This window comes from Dermacentor andersoni, chromosome 2, assembly GCF_023375885.2.
Source record: "Dermacentor andersoni chromosome 2, qqDerAnde1_hic_scaffold, whole genome shotgun sequence".
Taxonomy (NCBI): Eukaryota; Metazoa; Arthropoda; class Arachnida; order Ixodida; family Ixodidae; genus Dermacentor; species Dermacentor andersoni.
In genome coordinates, this window is record NC_092815.1 from 9,491,015 (window position 1) to 9,497,538 (window position 6,524).

At 46.9% G+C, this 6,524-nt stretch overlaps 1 pseudogene; it reads right to left on the bottom strand.

Annotated features, from left to right (window-relative positions):
- Positions 1-459: 459 nt before the first annotated feature.
- LOC126542911 (uncharacterized) lies at positions 460-1,465 on the bottom strand (annotated as a pseudogene).
- Positions 1,466-6,524: the final 5,059 nt, after the last annotated feature.

Genomic DNA, 6,524 nt, shown 5'->3' on the forward strand with positions numbered 1-6,524 from the left:
ATCGCCAAGCAAAAATAAAGGTAATGTAGGATGACGAGATGTAACAATATTAATGATATCATGCATCTCATTTACGAAGTTAGATGAATAAGTTGGGGGGCGGTAACAAACACCAATGATTATCTTCTGGTGATTGATTTCAATGATGGCCCAAACCGTTTCGAGGTCAGTATTGACGTCAATACACTGAGATGGGAAATCTTTAGAAATGGCTAAGAGCATGCCGCCTCCCTGACGCATTGTACGGTCACAACGATACAGTGAAAAATGGTGTGCGGTTTGAAGAATTTAGTTATCTTGAATCTGTGAATGTAGCCACGTTTCGGTAAGCACAAAGATGTCGGCGTTGCAAGTCTCCAAGGCAGATTCTAAGGAAGTGCGCTTATTCATGACGCTTCGAATATTTGTAAAGAACACAGATACGATGCAGGATTCTCGTCCACATCCCCTCACGTTTTCCTAACTGGGCACGTGCTGGGAATTTGCATGCCCGCCGTTATCTCGTGGTTCATATGGCGCATGCTCGTTGACGGTGTCTGTTGCCGGGTCATAGACGAACTGTTTTTTATTCATTATTAGTTTGGTGTACCTTAACTGGAAAGGGCATGGTTGGGGCTGGCTTTTAGCGTACTCAATTAGTCTTTTACGGACGTGACGGGTGGCGGGCGAAAAATCTTCGGAGGTAGAAATACCCTTTTCTTTCAGCTGTGCGCGCATAGAAAGTACTTTGTCTTTCATTTTCGTGTTGGTGAATTTAACTACAATTGGGCGACACTTATTAGGCGTGTAGTGACTAATGCGATGAGCACGTTCGATTGCCGTGTCAGGCAGGCTGTCGATTACACCGGTTAGTGCTTCTCTTATGCGTGATTCGGACTGTTCCCACGATTCCCGAGAGTCACGGATGCCATGAAATATGAGGTTGTTGCGTCGCGATCTGTCCTCAAGTTCGTCAACGCGCATTAGTAAAGAGTCAAGCCGAGTTGTTTGGGCTTGAGCCGACGCCTGAATGCCAGTCATTTCATCATGGAGATGGGTCTAAAACATTTGTTTTTTCTTCAAGGTTGTCTAATCTCTTCTGGATACATTCCATTTTGGTCTCGATGTTCTTTTGACCAACCTTAATAGCCTTGACGTCGTTAACCAACTCGGCCTGACCCTTAGCAGATTGTACAGAATGAGCCTGAAGGTCTTTTAACAGCCGGAAAAGAACTTCCGTCTGCTCAGAAGGATTTGATGGCAAATTCTGCAGCTCGAGTAATGCCTCAGTACGCGTAGTAGGACCTGGATTAGTTTCCACGTCACCTGAGCACAATAACAGCAACGCCATAGAGAAACAATCTGCGACAATTTCACAGAGCACTTGTTGGCACGGAAGCAATAGCAAAAATGGGTCGTCACTTTTAGCATAAAGCGGAAAGTTTTTACAGACCTGCGAAGTGGAAAGGTGCGTTGTATGAGCCATGGTGCTCCAAATGCTGCTTCCGTGCCAACTAAACGGACTGACGCTCGGACAGCCGCTTGCCACTGCGATGTGACGACACGGTTGACGATGATGGTGCGCAGAAGGCTGGGCGCAGTAGTTGTAGTGGGTCGATGTGGAGATAGTTGCCGGTCTGCTGGTAGATTGTGGCCTATATTCGAAGCCCAGCTAGCGCAGTAGTCGAGCAACGCCCGCGAAACGAGCTCCGTAGCAGTTAGTGGCAGCGTTGCACTTAGGGTCCGCCTGCGACAGCGCGGAGCCTTATTGTTCATAAGCAGGGAGCAATGGCAACTGCTGGTTGATGCGTCGTGGAAGGAGTGCGCTCACCAACTCCTGTAGAGTGGGTTCTTCCTGTGGAACGTGTTAGAGGGCGCTGCTTTTTAATGCAGGCGCGCGATAAGTCGCGTGATATTCTTATTTTTCGCATATATACCGCCCAGTGTTTCCGTTGGATAAAAAAAATAAATGGACAGAAAAGTACCTGATTTAATACATGCCAGTTCTAAGTTTCTTTCAGTTTTCTAAAAAAATTCTTCATTGACAGCACGCCATTAGGAGCAGTAATTAAAATATCTTATTGCAATTAATTAACAAACTGAATGCAATCAACAACAAAATTTACTGGAGGCAGGTCTGCTCGACTGTGAAGAGTATATGCACTGGGTTATCTTCGCGTAGAATGGCTCGCCTTGTTTAAAAGCCGCTATGCACTATAGGTAGGACACCCTGTATATACGAACAACCCAATGTGATACTGAAATATTTGTAAGGAACAAATTGAGTGCCACGTTATCAAATGCCACTTTCAAGTGAAGGGTGAGGATGGCCCTCGTCTGGCCACGAGCCCAGGTCCTCCTCTTCGAACTGTAGCAGCACGTGCCCAGCGTAATGACACGCCAGAAAACGCAACTGCGCATGAAAGAAGACTGTTCGAAGAAAGGTAGGATATGCCGTAGGACTACGTGTTCCATAAGTTTGCCGATGTCGCAGGCAGACGCTACATACTCTTAAGGTAATATATGTGCTTACTACGCTGGAGGCACCATTGAAAGGGCAGCAATATTACTTGAAACAAGTTTCGGCCAACCATCGCACTCCTTCAGCGATATTTAGCGATTCACAATACATATCGGCTTCAAGAGCGCCCTTGAAGTGTCAACACGACAGGCAAGACAGTCCAAGACAGTCGCCGCGAAGGTGGAAATTTCGTGCTCGCACAAGCATTCTGGGGACCAGCGCCGATCTAAAAGATTGAAGAAACAGATACACTCGGTGCTTTGCAGAAGACGTCGTGATAAAGCCCGCCAAAAGATTTCACGCACAATGGCCGCATTTTTTACGCCCGTTCACTGATACACAAAGAGCAGAAATATAAAGAAATTAAATATACAGAAACTCATACCGCGACCAGTGCAAATAAAGAGAGCACCAGAAGACAAAAAGCCTGACAATTGCAGCTCCCATACAAAGAAAAATGTTTTCCAAAGCGTAGTCGAGAAATCAACTGAGTGAGAAGGTAGCATTCCGCTCGAGGAAGTTCGAACTTGATTTATAGAAACAAAGAAAGAGCGCAAGGGAAGCACGATTTCATAAAACTAAAACCGTCTCCCATGCTCCGACAAGAAAAGGAATAATATTGAAACAAATCGAGGAGTTGAAAGTCCAGCGAACGACCCATAACGCATGATGGCACCTAACGAGATACAGATTCAAGCGGTGCGCTGCCTGCTGTTCGGGCTCCAAAGACAGTTTTGCTTCTGTACAATCGGACAGCTTCCGTACATTGCTCTAAGAAAGCATATGGTTCTCTCTTGCTTGAAATGGGGCAACACCCAGTGGCTACTACAAACATCGAATAAACGCTGTTGGAATTTCGCCTATGCTATACCGGCATGCTTTTCCTAGGCAGTGCCACAGCATCTGCGTACGTGATTATCTTTGCTGGAGCAACTTATGCGCGAGCGCGGTTGCCTGTGACGTTCGAATATCGTAGAGTCAGGGCCATTATTATTCTATTTCAGACTGCTGCAAGCCAAATACCATAGGTGCCTCCTCTAATCACTTGTTCTGCACGAACTCAACCCGAGCTACGCCTGAAAATTTCCCTCACCCGCTGCCGTTGCCCAGTGGCGCTGCTGAACTCGCGGTCGTGGGTTGAATCCCCACCGTGGCGGTTGCAGGGAAATACACGCCATTCGGTGAACGTTAAAAACACCGCCGCTGGTCGAAATTAATCTAGAGTCCGGCGCTACGGAGTGCCTCGTAATCGGATCGTGGTTTCAAACCCAGGTTTTGTTTGTGTAATTAGTTCCTTTATTGCATTTTATTTCCAGTGGTTTGTGTTTCGCCCTCCTTGAAGATGCTTATGCTACTCTGATAGACTACAGTTGTTTTTTTAAGCATTACATGATGTTTATCTAGCTATAATCTCAAAATCATCTTAAGCAAGGGTTCGCAGCTGCCTTGACTCTTAAGATCGCAAATCATAAGTCGAGCTTGGCTGGGAACTTCTTCTTTGCGTTGTTTTTCCTTACTTAAGATGAGCAGCATTCATAGAGCCAATGTCCATTCTTGTACTGCGGCTATATCTGGCCTAAACTTGCTATATGACAGAAATAACACGAATGATGTGCATGATCAATTCGGTGTTTTGTGGCGCGAATACAGTGTATGGTCATAAAGCGCTAGACTAACAGGAAAGCGTTGTCACTACAATATTCAAATATTAGTTCCTGTATCGTGCGTGATATATATTTATAAATTGCGGTCGAAAGGCCTTAGACATTAGTCATTTGTACAGTGTCACAATGGCATAATGACACAGTGGCACATAATGGCACAGTGGCATAATGACAGCTGCCGGGATGAAACACATTAGATGCTTACGACACAGCGCAAACTCCGAAAAACGTCTACATAAACTGAAGTACGAAAACACCATTTTTTGTCATTGGGAAGTGGTACCAGTGTATGGTTCCTGCCCCCGTTTTGTAGAGAAAAAAGCAAACAAATGAAACCTCGCTGTTTCTTCGGAGAGAGAGAAAGAAAGAAACGTTCATTGTGCAATCTTGTGAAACGTTCAGTGCAATCTTCACTGCCTTCTTCGTGATGATGTTGAGCTTTTCTATTTCAGCGTTCTTTAAAGCCAGGTGCGGCATGCCGTATTTGACGCGGCTCGTGAGTATTGCTTGTATTATTCTCAGCGTGTCTTGCTCCTAGAGCCTGCTTCTTTGACTTGAGAACCTCTTCACGAGGTGTTGTTAGTTGCCAAAGGGTGCGTTGTAGTCTCGGTAGGCTGGTATCTCCCGATCCATCCTTGATGATGTGAAGTTCAAGTATTCGTATAGTATCGACTTTCAGTATTGTTGACCCACTGAGAGTGACGCTGAGGTCGGGCTCTTCGTAGCTGGGCGGCCGGCTTCTCGTTCTTGCTTTCAAGACAACGTGCTCAGACTTCTCGGGGACGCCGCGGATGCTGAAGTTTTGGAAATAGCTTTCGGAGGTGTCTACGGCATGTCATCAGCATGCATCGCCTGACGCAGATCAACTATGGTATCGAGGAATTTCGGTAGCTTTAACATAGCTACGTTGAAGACTAACGGTGAGATGACCGACCCTTACGGGGTGCCTCTGTTTGGAAATAGGAAGCTTTCGTTGCGGGTGTTGCAGATGCCAATGGTTGCCTTGCGGTCCGTCAGAAATGTTCTGACGTATGTGTAGGTCCTGGTGCCGCAGCCGGTGCTTTCGAGGTTGTTGAGGATCGCATTGCGGCTGACGTTATCAAAGGCTCCCTTGACGTCTACTGCCTCGAGGGAGTATTTGCTTCGATTGTTTAGTTTATCTAGGAGGCTTTCTTTGTACTGTAAGTGTATGTCCTGCGTTGAGAGGTGCTGCCTGAAGCCAAACATGGTGTCCGGTTGGCGGCTGTTATCCTCGAGGTTCTGGGTAATGCGGTCATGCACCATATGTTCAAAAAGTATTCCCGCGTACGAGGTGAGGGAGATGGGGCGTAGGTTCTCCAAGCTGAGAGGTTTGTTCTGCTTGGGAATCGTGGTGATCTCAGAGTGCTTCCATACAGCAGGCAGTTCTCCTTTCTCCCAGCATTTGTTATAGTACCGCACGAGAGCCTCAATGGCCTGCTGCGGTAGGTTGCGTAGGTGTTTGTTAACAATCCGTTCTTTGCGGGAGCTGGTGTTTCAAGCTAGCTTGGATAGGCCTGCGTGAAGCGTCGATCGAGTTCCGGATTCGGCTTTCCAGAGTATACTTTGCTGCAGATTGACGCGGGAAAGGGTGCGTCTCCACAGAGTTTATTTTGTGTTTCTCGCAGGAGGTGTTCTATTGATCCGGCGTGGTTGTGGAAAAGTCTGTGGAGATTTCGCTTCTGCTTCGCTTTGGTGGGTTCAGTGGCTAGGAGCACGCGTAGGAGGTGCCAGGTCCTCTTCGTGCTCAGAGTGCCTTGTAGCTTGTCACAGAGAGCCTGCCAGTTCTGCCTGACGACGGGGTCCGCATAATTTCGAGCCTGCTTTGTAAGGAGAGCGATGTATGTCTTTAACTTTCTGTTAAGCTTGCGTTGCTTCCATCTCTTGAGGAGGCCACTTCCGGCCTCCGAGAGGTGGAGGAAATGCGCGTCGAACGCGGGTAGTATCGGCACCGAGTTGTATGACCTTGGTGTGGCGTTCTGCTTTGTCTAATACATTTTTGAACCACTCTCGGTTATGGTTGCTCCGGAATGTAGCTTGTCCCTAAAGGATTTCCATTCAGTAAAGGCATTCAATTCCGGTCTTTGTCCGTGTACGGGAGTGTGCTGCATCTAATTTAATGATAAGGTGATCGTTACCTAAGGTTTCCTGGAGTCGACTCCAATCTGTCCAGGGCACGTTCGTTGTTAAGGTAAGATCGGCGTTTGTGTCCCATGGCCTGGGCAGCTCCATACCGCATTTCTTACGCTGTTTGTCTTCAAGCTTTTTTGTGTTAAATGGCAAGCGCATTACTGAACTATAGCTTCTAAGAATTGGCCGCTCTTAAGGCTCGCTGAAGTTAT